General features: G+C 47.7%; 1 protein-coding gene across 11 annotated transcripts in view; it reads left to right on the plus strand.

Moving 5' to 3' along the window:
* FOXN3 (forkhead box N3) overlaps nt 1-15,500 on the plus strand; it is a 211,829-nt gene that overhangs the window by 60,679 nt on the left and 135,650 nt on the right. For 2 of the 11 annotated variants that reach the window (XM_040600840.1, XM_040600843.1), the window contains exon 1: nt 12,716-12,932. The exons of 1 other annotated variant lie outside the window; for it this stretch is intronic. The gene's annotated coding sequence lies outside the window, so the exon portion shown is untranslated. Of the gene's footprint in view, nt 1-12,709; nt 12,933-13,069; nt 13,150-14,085; nt 14,234-15,500 lie in introns of those variants that run through there. 8 more of the 11 variants (XM_040600842.1, XM_040600844.1, XM_040600834.1 and 5 more) reach the window with 7 other exon arrangements.

A 15,500-nucleotide genomic window follows, 5' to 3' on the forward strand; every position in this document is an offset into this window, starting at 1 on the left:
CAGTAATTTGTTATGCTGCCAGCTGGAGGACCTGGATCAGAAACAAATTTGGGTTCCCAGGCCCCACGCCAGAAGAGCTGAGACATATTTTTGAGGTGATGTACTTGGACTCTAGGGGGAGATTGTTGACTGAACTGAGCTGCTTTCAAAAACATCCTGCCAGCTGAGCCACAAAACACAGCTTGTCTTTGCCTCAAAATGGACAGGTCTTATGCCTCGCACTGTGCACAGTGGTTAGGAAGTTCTCACAGAAGCTCAAAGTGCAGGTGAAGAAATCAGGGCACTTTGAGCGGAAATTTAAGTTTCTGCATTTATGTTCACCCATATTAGTTATTATTATTGCATCAATCCAAGCACAAGGAGGTAATGTATAAAGATGAATGCAGTTTGTTGGAGGTGGGCCTGCCCTTTTCACATGGGGACAGAGCTGAAACTTGAATAGAAGATGATGCAAGGCCATCGCTTCCCATATCACCACCCTGGACTCAACCTAGCCCCACGCCACTCTTTCAAAGTGCACTCTCTACCCCCTCCCCATAGCCCTTCTCACCATGCTCCATGGTCCTTTGTCATCTCCCAGACCATCTCCACCTTGGTCATGCTCCTGCTGTCTTAGGCAGGTGTCAGGTGTAAACCAGAGGCTGCAGCTTGCACTGGAGCACCCCAAGAAGTTTGTAACTCTGAAGCTGCAGCTTTTTGAAAGGACTGAACTTGCATAGGGCCTGATCTGTTACAGCTTGTGTCTTGTGAGGTAGCATCTTCCAGCTGCTGTTCTCTCAGTGGATAAAGATATCGTCAGCTGGAATGATCTGCTTCCACATTTTCTGTGGACATATTAAGTGCTTGGAAAATCTCCAGGTACTTCAAGTGAGACTATAAAGGGAAAGCTACAGAATGAGATGGCAAGAAAAGCATGTTGTTAGGACCATTTTATTGAAAAAGAATACCTTTTTCTCCTGTCTGGGTAGACACAATATTGATAATTATGACTGTATGAGTAGATGGTTATTGATAGGTATGTTTGTGTATTACATTTTATTGTCTATGTATACCTGTAGTTACTTCAAAGAATGAAATACAGAATTAAATGTATTAGTAGTACTGTCTGAACAGTAAAAAGGCACTATAAAGTCAAGAGAAGTCTGCATAGACATGAGTCACATGTCCTAGATATGCCGTAATTATCATAACGCAAGAAACAGGGGTTTCAAGTAAAGCTATCAGATGGCAGGTTTAAAGCAAAGGAAGAACTTTTTTCATACAGTCAGTAGTTAAAACGTGGAACTCCTTGCTACAGGCTGTTGTTGATGCTGAAGCGTACATGAACCTTTTTAAGGCTGGTTGAAGAAAAAAGTATCTTTGGGTTTATAGCACACCACAGCATCTGGTCACATCTTTAGCTGAAGCTTTTAAGCAGCAGGTCTCTGGAAGTACAGGAGAATGCTGCAGAGTACCACTGTGCATTTGCGCTGCTCTTCCTTAGGATGTGGCTGGAACCAGGATGTGAGCAAGAGGAGCTTTGGTCTGACTGGCTTCTTCAATCCTGCAGTAAAGGCTAAATAGAGATGTGATAGGGACATAATGGGATAAATAAAGGTAGAGGGTTGGATGCTGATTTAGTTAGAACTGGTGTAAATCCAAAGGTATAATCAAACAGTGCATGAGAGCAGCTTCAGCCCACTTCCCTAAGGACTCTGCAGGCAGTGGTATCACACTTCCCACTAAATAAGGCAAGTACAGGTGTAAATTTCCATCTGGACACTTTCAAGATCTTATTCCATTTGTCTGACCTATGAAAGAAGAAACTCTGCTCAAGTGGAACCTGTTAACTTCAGTAAGGAGCCCCTTCAGATACCTGACAACTAACATCCCAGTCTTGAAGAGACTTCAGCACATACGTGCCATGGCATGCATGCCCACACATGCCTCCCTGCACACATGTGCTTGCTCACTCATGGAGATCAGCTGCTTGAAAGGGGCCATTCTGCAAGTCCAGAGGGGTTTCCAGATGCCGGGTCAGTGTGTACAGGTGTGTTAGGAGAGCCATCAACAAAATCCAGTAAAAGTACTTAGTCCATCTCCAAATCCAGTGGTGTGCACTTAAGTGGCGAAATTTGCCTTATTGTCCTCGTTTCCCTGTTGTCTCTTGAACTTGGCTGATAAGCATGTTGATGCAGAGACAGTTGCTCTTCCTTTGCTTGCTCAGTACCTTACACCACAGGATCTTTCTTGGTCCACAGCTGTGGAGCACATACCAGGATTACTTTCCCAGAGCAGCTCATGTGCCAGGGACCCCTCCCTGTACTGGGTTTGTGGGGAGTCTCCAGACAGTGTCATTAGGCCCAATTGTAGTCCTGTGCTTCATGCATGAGTGCAGTATGACTCTGGGTTCCTAAATCTAATGGGTGTGCATGAGAATCCAGAGTCAACCACGGCTGTATACAGAGAGTGTGCAATACCAGCGCTGTAGCAGAAGAGCAAGTAATAAGTTACTGGTGGCAGTGCTTCTTCCAGACCATTTGTTTTGCCCTCTTCACTATTGCAGAAGTTGTGACAGTAGCCAGAAATAAATAAAAGTAAGGGTGATACATGTATTCTCTGGCCTCATCTGGCCAGCGCTTAGGGACTTTCTCACTCTGCAAAGCTGGGTTTTCCTACTGACTACTGTGTATTCACTGGAGTGTATAAATGTTAGCTTCCTTTGGATTAGGACCTGTGTGTGGTTATGGATGAGCAAAGAGGCAATTTCATACATAGGGAGGTAAGCATTATGCAATTCAAAGGGGCCACAACTTTTCCTTTGAGTCAAATATGTGAATTTTTGCTTTATGAATGTCTCAATTTGCTGATTTCTGGTAAGAAATACCTATACTTTCTTGTAACAGTATGACCATATCACAGAGGAGTCCAGCCGTCCTGACAGGTGGACACACACTGAGGTCCTGAGAGCCATGAGATTAGTTTGGAGAGCCAAGAGGAACAAGGAGTTGCAGGAGCAGTTTTTCAATACAAGTAACAGTTGCACATGGCTTTGGATTGGGCTGTTTTCCCTGGTACCAACATGATCTAGCTGCCTTCACCTCAGTGACATCAGCTAGCCCCAAAGTGGTGGTGAGGATTACCTGGCTGGCAGGTGTTGGCTGTGCGCCCTACCCATGGCATGGGAGTCTCACATGAATTTGCTGAGACCCTGTCTCAGGGCCCCCAGGTGACCTTTTAGGCCAAAGCCTCAACAAGAGTAGTGGCATTGACCAGTCAAGAGATTCATTTGCAGTTGTAGCCAAGTGTTGGCTGTGTTGCACGCAGTTAAAAGCTGTGTCAGTTTGTTTGCTCATCCTCCCCCAGATCTGGCATTCCTCTGTTTTTGTAGCCAACTGTAGGTTGTTTTTATTTGGACCAAATCATGCCTTGGAGCAAAACTGACATCACTGCTGGGCCTCGTTAGGGAAATGAGGAGCAGGGTGTGGGCAGTCAGCTACAGGAAGTGCTTCTGTTTCCCACCACTGAACTGGGAGGTGAACTCCACTTGCCAGGCAGGTTGGTGGGGTCCAGCATGTGACGGGGTTTCAAAGCAGCCTTTTGCCAACACCCTTTAGCTACGAGAGGCTCAGGAATCTTGTCAGGTGGAGAGTTTTTGATAAGTTAAGACTTGCATACTATGTGGTGTAGGCTGCTCCATTGCTGTCTTGTGTTTGTCGGGGGATTTAGGTGGGTTTTTTTAATCACCATTTTAAAGAACAGTATGTCATGGTTTCAGCTGGGATAGAGTTAATTTTCTTCCTAGTAGCTGGTACTGCTGTGTTTTGGATTTAGGATGAGAATAATGTTGATAACACTGATGTTTTAGTTGTTGCTAAGTAGTGCTCACCCTAAGTCAAGCGCTTTTCAGTTTCCCATGCTCTGCCAGTGAGGAGGTGCACAAGAAGCTGGGAGGGAGCACAGCCAGGACAACTGACCCAAACTAGCCAAAAGGGTGTTCCATACCATAGAACATCATGCTCAGTGTATAAACTGGGGGGGCGGGCTGGCTGGGGGGGCCTATCGCTGCTTGGGGACTGGCTGGGCATCTGTCAGTGTGGAGTAAGCAATTGTAATTATGCACCCCTTTTTTCTTTTGGATTTTATTTCTCTCTTTTTGTTGTCTCCCTTGTTGTTGTTTTTATTATTACTCTTCAACTTCAATACTTTATTTCAGTTATTAAACTGTTCTTATCTCGATCCATGGGTTTTACCTTTTCCTGATTCTCCTCCCGGTCCCACTGGGGGAGTGTGAGGGGAGTGAGCAAGTGGCTGTGTGGTACTTTGTTGCTGGCTGGGGTTAAACCACGACACAGTACTAACAGGGCAACAGGGTTTCTGTGTGTCTCATAAATTCAGAATCATGGATATAAATAAATGAAGACTAATCACATGGTTGTTGGTAGGTGGTAAAGTCCTTTTCTTCAAGTAGTGCAGAAGTTCCTACTTGGCTTGCTTACAGCATTTCCAGCTTGGTAGAAAGCGAGTGATTAGTGAAAATTGCAATGATTATTTCATTTGTAAACTTCCTTTCCTAGCCCCTTTTCTTCCATGTGTTTAGATATCGGTATGATGCTGCCTTATGTCTCCTACACTTTACCTTCTTTTATACCTTACACAGTGACTGGACTTTAGCAATGTAATGCCTGGCTTTCCCTTTTATCTAGTTGTTTCCGACCTTTGGAATTGGATTGTGTAACCAGAGGTGTGAGTAACATTTTTCCACTGAACATCAGCCACATGTCATATAAGACACTGTCTTTAATGTTACTTTGTAGTTGCTACTTCAACATGCAAAGAGTTACTAAAGTTGTGAATATAGTGAGCAATTTATCTTCCAAAGAAAAGTATGGTTTGAAGAGAGCCAGTGCCTGTTCCAGCTACCCCAGCAGCAAACACCACCGCTCGTGCTGCTAACATTGAACTATAACCTGTCTCTTACTTTATACTAAATGGGATAACAAAATTAGTCTTAGAAATGGGTTATTTCTAAACATATCAGAAGCTTGTTTGGTCCAGCACCTAAAAAAGTGAAAGTGTTTTTTAAAGTCCTCTATTTTCATTTTGGCGCACATCAGAGATGTTCACAGAAATACCAGTAAGCACAGGCTCTGGAGATGGGCTGCTTCTCATTAAGCATGCACGTGCCGTTGTCTTCTTACTTCTTTAGGCCTGGCCTTCATTTTGAGGTCAGACTTGTAATTTTTGAAGAATGTAGTTTAAAGCTATTCATGGCACTTCATGATTACCTGCAACTACTAATGAAAAAGACTTGGCAACATAGAAATAAATAATGTAGCAGCTGCTTTAACTCTGGTAGAGGTGGTAAAAAAGAAGGCCTAAACATCATCTGAGCCAGTTTAATGAGGGGGTAGAAGCAAGTGAAGTGTCTGCTGATCACAAAAAGTTTTACAGGCAGAAGCCGACAACACAGGAGGCTCCAGATCCCTGTATTTAAAGTTTACTTTGCCATTTGTCTTGAGTGGGGTCAGTGTTGTAGTGAATAATTTATAGGCAGCATGAATGAGCTCATTAGTCACCTTTTCAGAGCTTAAATGAGTTTTGTGGTTGTTATTACATGGGCCTTCTGTTCAACGGCATGGCAAAAGGATGGCTTGGCGGCTGCCTGGTTTGTGACAGGACAGCCCATCTCCTTCCAGCCTTGACTGGCCTTTGTATTCTACTGAAACCCCCACTCTGCTGCCCAGTACTGGTCCAGTAACCTGCAGGCATTTTTCCAGTGATAGCTGTTGTTTGGTTGGTTTTTTTTTTTTTTTTTGAGTGTGTGTGTGACATTTGGTTTGATATTGTGTTGTTTTCAAGTTGTATTTCCTTTGTACATTACAGAAGAAAATACTGAAGATTATGTGACAAGTGATGTGGAATAAGTAAAACTCTCTACCTGCATACAAGCAATAAATACAAGTGACTTTTCTCCTCAAATGTGCTTTATAATTTTGTTGTAGCCATAGCATTTTTTTGTCCTTCAAGTGCTTATGGAAGTGCTAAGCAGTGCTGGAACTAGCTGAACCTTAGAAGAAGACATATATCAATATTTACAGAACTGCAGATTTAAAGAAAAAAAGAATTCCCAAGATTATTTCATAGTGCTTTGGCTACTGAGGCCCACTCCATCCTTGCGGTATCCTTGTGAGAAACCAGTGGAATGAGAAATTTGCCTGCAAAAAATCTGAGAGGTGTCAGATGCACTGTGCCTCCCAGATCACTGAAGTTACCTGTTGCCAAAAAGACTGGAGAAGTGCCAAAAGACCCAGCATAAATTAATGCCTCAGTGGATAACTCAGCCCATAATCATAATGAACTTTTGTCACCACACAGAAGCCAAAAGCTGCTCGCAGGGAAACCCACCTCATGGGACATGAATGTGGCAGCTGCGAGGGGTAGTTCTCTGGCTGTAGCTGGCAACAGAAGTTGCTGCTAGGATGCAGGTAATTTAGGTGTGCTTTTTTTCTGTGCCAGCTTTCCTCCTTCCTTCCCAAATCTCACTTCCCTGCTCTTCCCAGCAGCTGCTCTCTGGTTCAGCTGCAGAGCCTGCCTTGCCTGTGGCTGTGTAGGGGAGCATAGGACAGTGCAGAAGCTTTCTGCAGGTGCTACTGACTCATTTTAGTCCTTCCACTTGCAATTTTTGATTGCTTTCCATTCCTTGCTCCCTCATGCATTTGGTAGGCTGGTATGTAGTACTAAAAACACAGCAAAGGTAGAAGTCTGCTTAATCATTATATGACATTTTGCATGTTTCCCAAAACCTGCATCTTCTTGGCATCCCTTTGCCAGCACACTGTAAATCAGCTGTGCTTGTGCTTCATCACTGCATCACCTCATACAGGTTCTTGTAGCTGTCTCTGTGTTGCCACAGTCTGGGAATCTGGACGCACATCTCACAGGATTTCCTTTGGGAACAGTGTTCAAGAAATATACAGGAAGAGTAGTGCTGAGTGGTGAGTAGAGGAAAGCACCCAGGAATATCCTGTGCTTCAAAGAGCTGGAAATCAAGCTGGGACTCAGTACAGTTGTGGCTAGGAAATCCACCTGGCGCAAGCAAATGGTCTGAGGAGAATAATTAGCAAACGGTATTTAGTGTCACTCCCCAAGATCCTCAGTTGATGAGATGTGAACACAAAACTTCACAACCTGTGAGGTCCTGTTGCAACTTAATTTTGCATGCATAGAGACACAAAAAAATTATAAACTCCTGAAGTCTTTGATGAAATGAACAGCTTGTATTCAGGAAAGCTAAGGTGGGACTTGAGTTGTCCAGAAATAATTTTGTCTTAGTTTTAGAAATTCAATTTGGCAATACAGTTTTGGAACTTTATTAAAAACCCTTGCTTCTCCATTATAGTTTTTCCCAAAACTTGTGATCTTTACTTCTGTGCAGTGTTGGCTGCTGCTTTTCCTCCAGCTTGCTTTTAGGAACAAAAATACTGTTGATTTCTGGTTCTGCTGATTACTGCAAAGTTTGACTTCAGCTGCCAAATAGTGAATACTAATGTTGAGATAACTCGAGGCCACATTTTGTGGCATTACACCTGTACAATAGATAGCCGGGTCTGCACCACACCCCAGTTCTTTTTTCAGCCTTCTCAGACGCTGCAACAATACCAGAAATACTGGCTTGTATTGCAACTGATGTACCAGCAGTGTTAAGTTAGGTGTGATTTCAAACCAATACAGCCTTTATAGCACAAGACTCCAGTAAAGATACGTTCATCCTAGCAACGTTTTGCTTTCCGTGTGCTGCACTACTGAAGTAAGATGCACTGGCAGAAGCTTCCCTTTACCAGTATAAGCTAGGTTTGTGCTTGTGGTGCTCATAAGTTGGTGTGATTATCACCATAAGCATCTCTCATATGGACCTGTTTTAACAAATGTATGTAGGACGAACTAACATGCATGGTACTGTCCTCCCATGGCACTCATGTACAGAAACACACTTGCTGGTAGCTTGTCAGCTGTATATAATTTTAGCACTAAGTATACTCATTTTCTTAGAAGCTGCAAGCGTTACTACAATAACATTGTGAATGTGCATACATTATTTTATAAAGGAACTATTTCATAAAAACGCTGGGGTTTATTGTGAGAAATTCATTACATTTTAGCCTGTGAAACTGAAATGCTATAGACACTTTTGTTTGCTCACACTTCTGATAAAGCTCTGTATCAGTGCTCTTTTTCTCAATGTCTGTTTCTGTTGGGTTTTGCCAGGTGAGGCAAATGAGAAACTGAGGAGTAATTAAATGAAAGGTTGGGAAAATGCTCTGTAAATCTGATTCCATGGTCTCAAGTGAATAATCAAAAGATAGATCTCCTATCAGTAAGCTGGAGTAATCTGGGCCTTCACTGCATGTGCAGCTTCTATCTTCAGCTAGTGCTTGGGGTGGGAGAAGAAAGGGGAGCACATGCTTGTAAAAGGCGTGAGGCAGGACGGCAGGGTGTGATGGCACTCAGAGCTGCTGTGAGGCAGGAGCTGCTCTTTTTCATGGGAGTGAGGTGCTGTTAGTCAGCCTGTTAGGTGTTACCTCTGGGTGAGGCAGAGACTCTGGCTGTTCAGGTGGGAATTCAGATACAGCTGTTTCTCTGCCCCAAAAGTGGGCATAGTGCAAGTAACAAAACCAGGCTGTGGTTAAAAATAAAAAAAGTGTTGATACTGCAGGTTCTTTATGAGGGACTGGAGAAGAATGTTGGGAACAGGCGTTGTGAAAGAGGAAACGGGCAAACACAGATTGTATTCATGATTTAGTTTGATGAAGGTGTTCGATGTGCTTCTGCTCTGTACAAGATTAAATCCATTGCCTCAGAGGAAACATAAGTTTAGAAATAGCAAGGCTGATGGGAGATGCCAGTCATTCTGCGTTGGAGGAAGACTGGGAACAAAACAAAATGGACAGTAAATGGTGTTAGAGCCTGAGATATGTCCCCATGTGAGGGTCTGATCACTGATCACAAGGGGCAGCAGCCCTGTCCACTTCAGTCTTTGAAAGGTACTTAGCACATCAGGACGCTTTCAGAATTGGGGAGGTTTTTGGGTAGAGCTGCATGTCAAAGTATAAATCGTAATGAGCAAGCTTGGTTGGCAAACTAGCAGCAGACTTCAGGGAAGAAATTTGACTCCAATGTAAAGAGGATAAACATTGACAAGGATGCCAGTCAATGAGGACATTGTAATTGGAGATCAGGTTAGGAATGGGTCTTAAAGGTGAGGGTAAGAAGTGCAGGTCTGTTGAATGGTGAGACTGGTGAGGTCAGAACACAGAAATATTTAGCAAGGTTATGTGGCATGGTCATACTACTAGCAAAGAAATATGTTCCCAGCAGAGATGAAGGGGGAAAGAAGAGCTCTGGAGGGTTGGTAAGAGCCCATGACCCTTGCTGTGCTGTGTGCTGGGTGGCTTTTGGGAGGTTATCAGGGATTCAAATCTGGAGGAGGATAAGAGATAAAGGAGTATGGGGAGATGGCTGGGAGTCCTCATTAAATAAGATACTGCAACATCTGCAGTTGCTATTCTGAAATCTGAGTGGAAAGATTAGACTGTTGTATATTAGCCCACAAGGCTAAAGTGCACTGTTGGTACTTGTAATCGGCCTTCAGTACAGCAAATACTTTGGTCTTGATGTACAAACTGTTTTCATCTGTCAATGTTGCAAATCTTTTGCTAAATGAGTTAGTACTATTCCTGTCCTAGAAATGGGGAAATCAACACCCAAAGAAATTTGGTGGCTTGCCGAAGATTACAGTGAGTTGTTACTTGATGGCCATATGTTAGATGTTCTGATGCTGCTATAGTCTCTAAGCCAGCAGTTAATGATCTTTCAGGGGTGCTGTGTGAGGCTATATTCTCCTTTCTTAAAGTAGCCATATTAAGTATTCCAGTAAAGGGTCAGAAGAAGCTGGGGAACAGTCTTCCCAAGAGGCAACATATCAGTGTTTACCTTGCTGCGTGTGTTTTACTGCTCTGCAAGTCAGCAGCTCCAGTTGCTGCGGAGCTCAGGAATGAGGGGGAACCAGCAAGAGGCTGCCCTGCACTGCTGCCTCTCACAGGGCACCTCAGTGGGGAGCCCTGTGCCAGTCCTCCGAGCTGAGCCGGCACGCAGTCTGTCCCCTCACTCTCCTAGGCTTTGGCATCACCTGCTGCTGCCCCTGCACTCGATCATGCTGGCTTTTCTGTCTACATAGCAAATCACTGTAATCCTTAGTGTGCACTCTGGGGAAACCTGACCACCACAGAAAAGGTATAAAACTCTGGAACTGATATTATTCCACAAATATTGATGAAGAATTTTGCCACTAGTTTTGAACAGAACTGAGCTGTGTACCTGAATAGGATATGTACATAATGTATTCAATGTGTAGTATTCTTTGCGTACTACCCTGCCTCTCATGAGGCTTCCCCCTTCTCACTTCAGAAATACTTCTCATTAGCTGAATTCTTGGTAGTCTGTTCTAAGACACTTGACTTTTACAAGTGATGATAAATGCAATAAATCTCCTTGCTTGCCGATAAAGAGACATGTTGATTCACTCAGAAAAACGTCTGAAGCATTTGGAGTAAATGGGGGTGGGTGGAGTTATGACTTGGTAATTTAGTTTGGGTTTGAAACCAAACGGCCATGAGATAAGAACTGTGTAAACTAATGGTCTGATGACTGTTGGAGTGTTAGGGCTGGTGGAGTCACAGGACAGGGTTACCAGTGGGTAAGGATGATATACTCCGCTTCGTGATAGGTATTCTTCCCATTCTCCAGTCCAGCTGCTGGCTTCTTGGAAATATGCAAGAATGTGAAACAGCAGTTCACTGGGTAGGGGAGGGGAAGCTATCGGCAAAAGAAGGTCTTAGCGAGTTATGACAGGAATTTCTAGTTTGAGAGAATCAACGAAATGCTTTTCAGCTCTGCACTTTGAGAATGAGGTAGTTGCCACTCTTGTCTAAAAATGTGAATTTCACAAGTGTCAAGAGAGATTAAGGTAACCAGTTCTTTTGGAAATGACCAAGTACAGACACAGACATGCAGGAGGATACAGTGGTGATCCTGGTTAAGTGGGATAATATCAACTGTGTGGGCCAGCACAGAATTCCTGCAAGGTCTTGAGACAGTTGTCCGAACTTTTCTAAATAAAACACTAAAACGCTTTTCTTCTTGACTTAGGGATAATTACAGTGTCCAGAGCTTCATTGGAAAGGATCTACCAATATACCTGTATTTTTAACTCATTTTATGTTGTTTATACATTTCTGCAGTAGACCTTTTCTATATGGAAAGGAAAATTACTTTTGAAATATGCTAAATCTGCAACCCTTGTTTACCTGGAGTGGAGAAACCTAGGTTCTTATGGATCAGCTACAAAACAATTTCATGTACTTGTTTTGCAGGTGGACAGCCATACCGTAATTGTGTGCTGTGTATTGCTGAAGCTGCTTGAGATTAAGCATGTTGCATATGGGAGGCTGTACATTTACTTAGTGCTGTCTAGACTGGGCAACTTTCTTTTTCAAAAAAATCAAGTTAGTTCCCTCCAATTAATTTAACTGATGGTAAGGGTTTTTTTACTCAAGTTAATACTAGTTATGTCAAGGTATGGTAGCAGAGAAGAGAACGCACCATTCTTCCCCCTTTTTTTAAAGCAAATTTTCTTCGACAAAAGAAAGAAACTGGTTTTTTTCCTCGGTAGTTATTGCAGATTTCTGCAACACGGTTCTTTACTGCACGACGTGGAGACAGCCCCTCGGCAGAAGCCACAGCTCCATGACCCACGGAGGCAGCAGCAGAGACCCCCGGTATCACCCCCGGCTGCTGCTGGCCGCAGGCGCCCCCCGCCCCGCAGGGACATGGCAGCAGGACCTGCGGGCGTGTGCGAAACCGTCTGGCGGGCTCCGTTAGTACCGCTCGGGTCGTGTGCCCTCGGTGGGCTTGCAGGTCTTCTCTCCTCGGCAGGAGCTAGCCGCCTGCTGGGAGGCGTGCAGGACGGAGCATGGCGTTTCGGCGCTGGAAGATGTCTCCCTGCTCCTCTGGAGCGGGGAGGGAGGGAGCAGGCAGGCTCCGGTGTGTCCGTCAGTGGACTTAAGGGGCTCGGCGGTGCCTTCCGTGGCGACCGCGTAGTTTATTGCAGTGTAGCCGGGGCCGGTGTGGCCGGGCCTCCTGTCACCAGCGGCCGTCACGCCACGGGTCGGGGGAGAGACTCGTACAAGTGGGAGCGCCGCTGCCGCCGGCGAGGGCCGGCAGCGCTGTCACTTCGCTCCACACCGGAGGCTGTTCCCCGGGCGCTCCCCGCCTCCCCTCCTTCCTCGAACGCCCGCCCGCCGCCGACAAACGCCGCCGGCCCGGCGCGACCCCGACGCCGCTAGGCCCGCGGCGCCCTCCCGCCTCCGAGGCCGCTCCGCGCCGCGTCGCCGGGCGGGGGGGGGGGGGCCGGGGCGGGCGCACCCGCGGCAGGAGGCACATCCGAGCGGCTGGCGGCGGCCGCGGTGGCGGCGGGCCGGGGTCCCCGCGGCCTGCCGTGAGGCGTGCCGCCCGCGCCGCGCCCTCCCCCACCGCCGGCGGCCCTCCCTTCCGCGGCTTCTCCCGTCTCGGCTGGCCCAGCCCACGTTTTCCCTCTCTCCCCTCCCTCCCTGGTCATGTGTCGCCTTTTTTGTTTGCAGTGGAAACAATTTCTCTCTCTTCGGCTCGCACCGACGCGGACCGCTGCCCGTCGAGAGCGCGGGGCGGGCGGGGGGCGGGCGGCGGCCGGGCCCCATGCTGGCGGCGGTGCCCCCGGCGCCGGGACCCCCGCGGCACCCTCGGGGCTCGGGCTGAGGCGGGGGGCGCGCGATGCCCGGCTCCATCAGATGAAAGTTTGCGCCAGAGCCATGAAGGGACCGCGGTGAAACCACCGCCGCCCCCCTCCCCCCCGCCAGGTAAGTTGTTGTTGTTCGCGGGGATTGCGCAAGGCGCTGGCGCGCCCGCCCGGGGGGCGGTGCGGTCCCGCCCGGCCCGGCCCCGCGGCCGCTCCGCGCCACAACTTGGCCAGGAGTTGGTGCGTGGCCGCGGCGTGCGCGCCGCCGCGTCCCCGCCGAGCCGCGGGGCCGCCTGCGGGCCGAGGTGGTCCCGCCGGGGCTTCCGGGAGCTGCTCGGGTAAGGACTTTGGAATAGGCACGCACACGCACGTACGGATGAGAAAGAGGCTTCATGGGGCGCCGCTGGGCGCGCGGCGGGCCGCGAGCGGCGGGGCGGGCGCGGGCAGAAGTTGCCTTCCCGGCGCGGCGGGGCCGGCGAGGGCCGGTGACATCTGGCCGGCATTGGAGGTATGCGCGCCGCCGGCCGCCCTCGCCCGCCCAGCCGGAGCAGTCCCGGTCTCCTAGCAACGCCATTGATTGGCTGCAGCGGCGGCCAATGGGCGTCTGCCTCTACCTCCCCTTCCCGCCTCCCCCCCTCCGTGCGACAAGTACGGTGGGAACGCTGCGGGGGGGGCGGGGGGCGCACCGGGCCGCCCCCACCGGGCTCGCTCGCCCCCGCCGGGCCGCGGGTGAGGCGGGCGGGCTGCAGCGTACGTATGTGGCGGGGCGCTCGCAGTTGGCAGCGGATTAAAAATGTTCTCCCAACTGCGGGCTCTCATGTGACCGGCACTCCTTTGTCTGGCGGCGGGGCGCCGCGGCAGCCGCCACGGGCCTCCCTCACAGCCCCCGCGCACGCCCACCGCCCGCAGTCGCGCCGGGCCCCGCCGCCCAGGCCCGCGGCCCCGGGTGCCCCTCCCGCCCGCGGCGGCCCTGCTGGGACCGCGCTGCGGGCGGGCGCCGCCGGCTCTTCCTGCAGGCACCGGCCGCCGGCCCGAGGGGGCTCCCTGAGGCCGCGGCCGCGCAGTCACCACCGGCAGCCGCGAGGGCCCCTGCCAGGGGAGGGGAAAAAAAGAAATAAGGGGGGGGGTGGGAAAGGAAAAGGGTGGTATGATACAGCCCTTTGGGAGGGTACTGGCAAATAAGCAAATTAAACAGAAAGAGAGCAGCATGTTGTCATAGCGACAGTGCAATTAAATTACTTTACTGTCAGCCATCATATAATTTTCCTGTTTAGAAGCTCATGGGACGTAACTTCCATTTGAAGTCAAAGTTGAGCGTGCGGCATAGGTAGGCGATGCCGGTGCCCCTGGATCCTGGCAGTACTCATGTTTACCTTCTGGCTGTGCTGGACGCTGTTTTGAAAGCTAGGAAGTGAGACCTACGTAAGTTTGGCCTCCCAGTGTTTATATCTGCCTCGGTATTTTTTCCTCTTCCAGATACTTGTGCAAAGCCACACGTGTTTGCTGAGCTTGTTGGGTGATGATGTGCGTTAATGGGCTTCTGCATAAAAGTTCTGTATGTTATTTTTTAGTAATGGCTGCTTTGGTGTTAAGTGTTTGTGGAAAGACCCGAGGAACTTTACTTTTTCTTTTTTGCCCTTTTGTAACAACTAAAATGAAGTCCATCGTTTCTCTTTACCAGAATGGCTGTCTTGCTCTTTTTTTTTTTTTTTCCTGTAAATAGCTGGGTCATTCTGTTGTTGCCTGTAGTTTTTTTGCTGTTCTTTGACAGTATTGACTGTGTGACTGCATGACTTAAGGGAACTGTTGAGTTTGTTTTAGATACGGGGAATCATTTTATTCTGGTCCAGCGTTTGTGCCAAAAGTTTTGTCATTTTTAAACTTGTTATTAACTCCTTCCAGTTTTTATTTCACTGCTGTTCACATCTCCAGACCTAAATTCTGGCAGGTTTACTGTATGGAGAAGCTAAGGGAGCATGCCTCCTGCTTCTGAAGTAGAATTGGGCTTCTCTTTGCTTCTTTTGAGTTGGGCAGACACCCAAGTTCACCCAGCTTCTGAAGGGCTCAGGTCCTCATGAATATTACCACTTGCAGGTGTAATCCTGGGGGCTTGCTTGCTGGTGTGGTACCCTTGGTACCCTTGACAGCTTGTCCCAGTTCGCCTGGGCCACTGCCAAGCATCACAGCACTCTTTCTGACTCTTTTCTACCATGTGTGAAATACAGTTCAGTTTATGTTAAAATCTCTGTTTAGGTACAAAGTGCTTCATTTCTCTGGTGCTTGTTTCTCTGTGTCTTGGCCCAGGTCCCAAAACTACCATGCGTTGCTTTCCCTCCTCCCTTCTCCCACCCTTGCTGGTTTTGAAGTTCTGCTATAATTTCTGAGTTCTGTTGCAACTGGGACTGTAGTCAGATTGGGTGCTTGCCTGACTCAGCCTTTAGCCAGAGTAATTTTAATCACGGTGCTGTTGTATTGTCCTTAAAAGTGAAACAGCTGAACTTAATCTGAAGCAACTGGCCTTAAGCCCCTCTATTTTTTATTTTATTTTTTAAATGTGGGTTGGGTTTTTTTTACATGCTTATTAAAGTGATACAGTCGGAGTATTCAATGATTATATACATGTATTCATCGCTGAAGGGGTATATCTTTAGGATTTCCTGTGCGTGGCTTCATGTACATGCAGAACTGA

The sequence above is a fragment of the Falco naumanni genome, chromosome 7 (assembly GCF_017639655.2).
Source record: "Falco naumanni isolate bFalNau1 chromosome 7, bFalNau1.pat, whole genome shotgun sequence".
In the NCBI taxonomy this organism is placed as follows: domain Eukaryota; kingdom Metazoa; phylum Chordata; class Aves; order Falconiformes; family Falconidae; genus Falco; species Falco naumanni.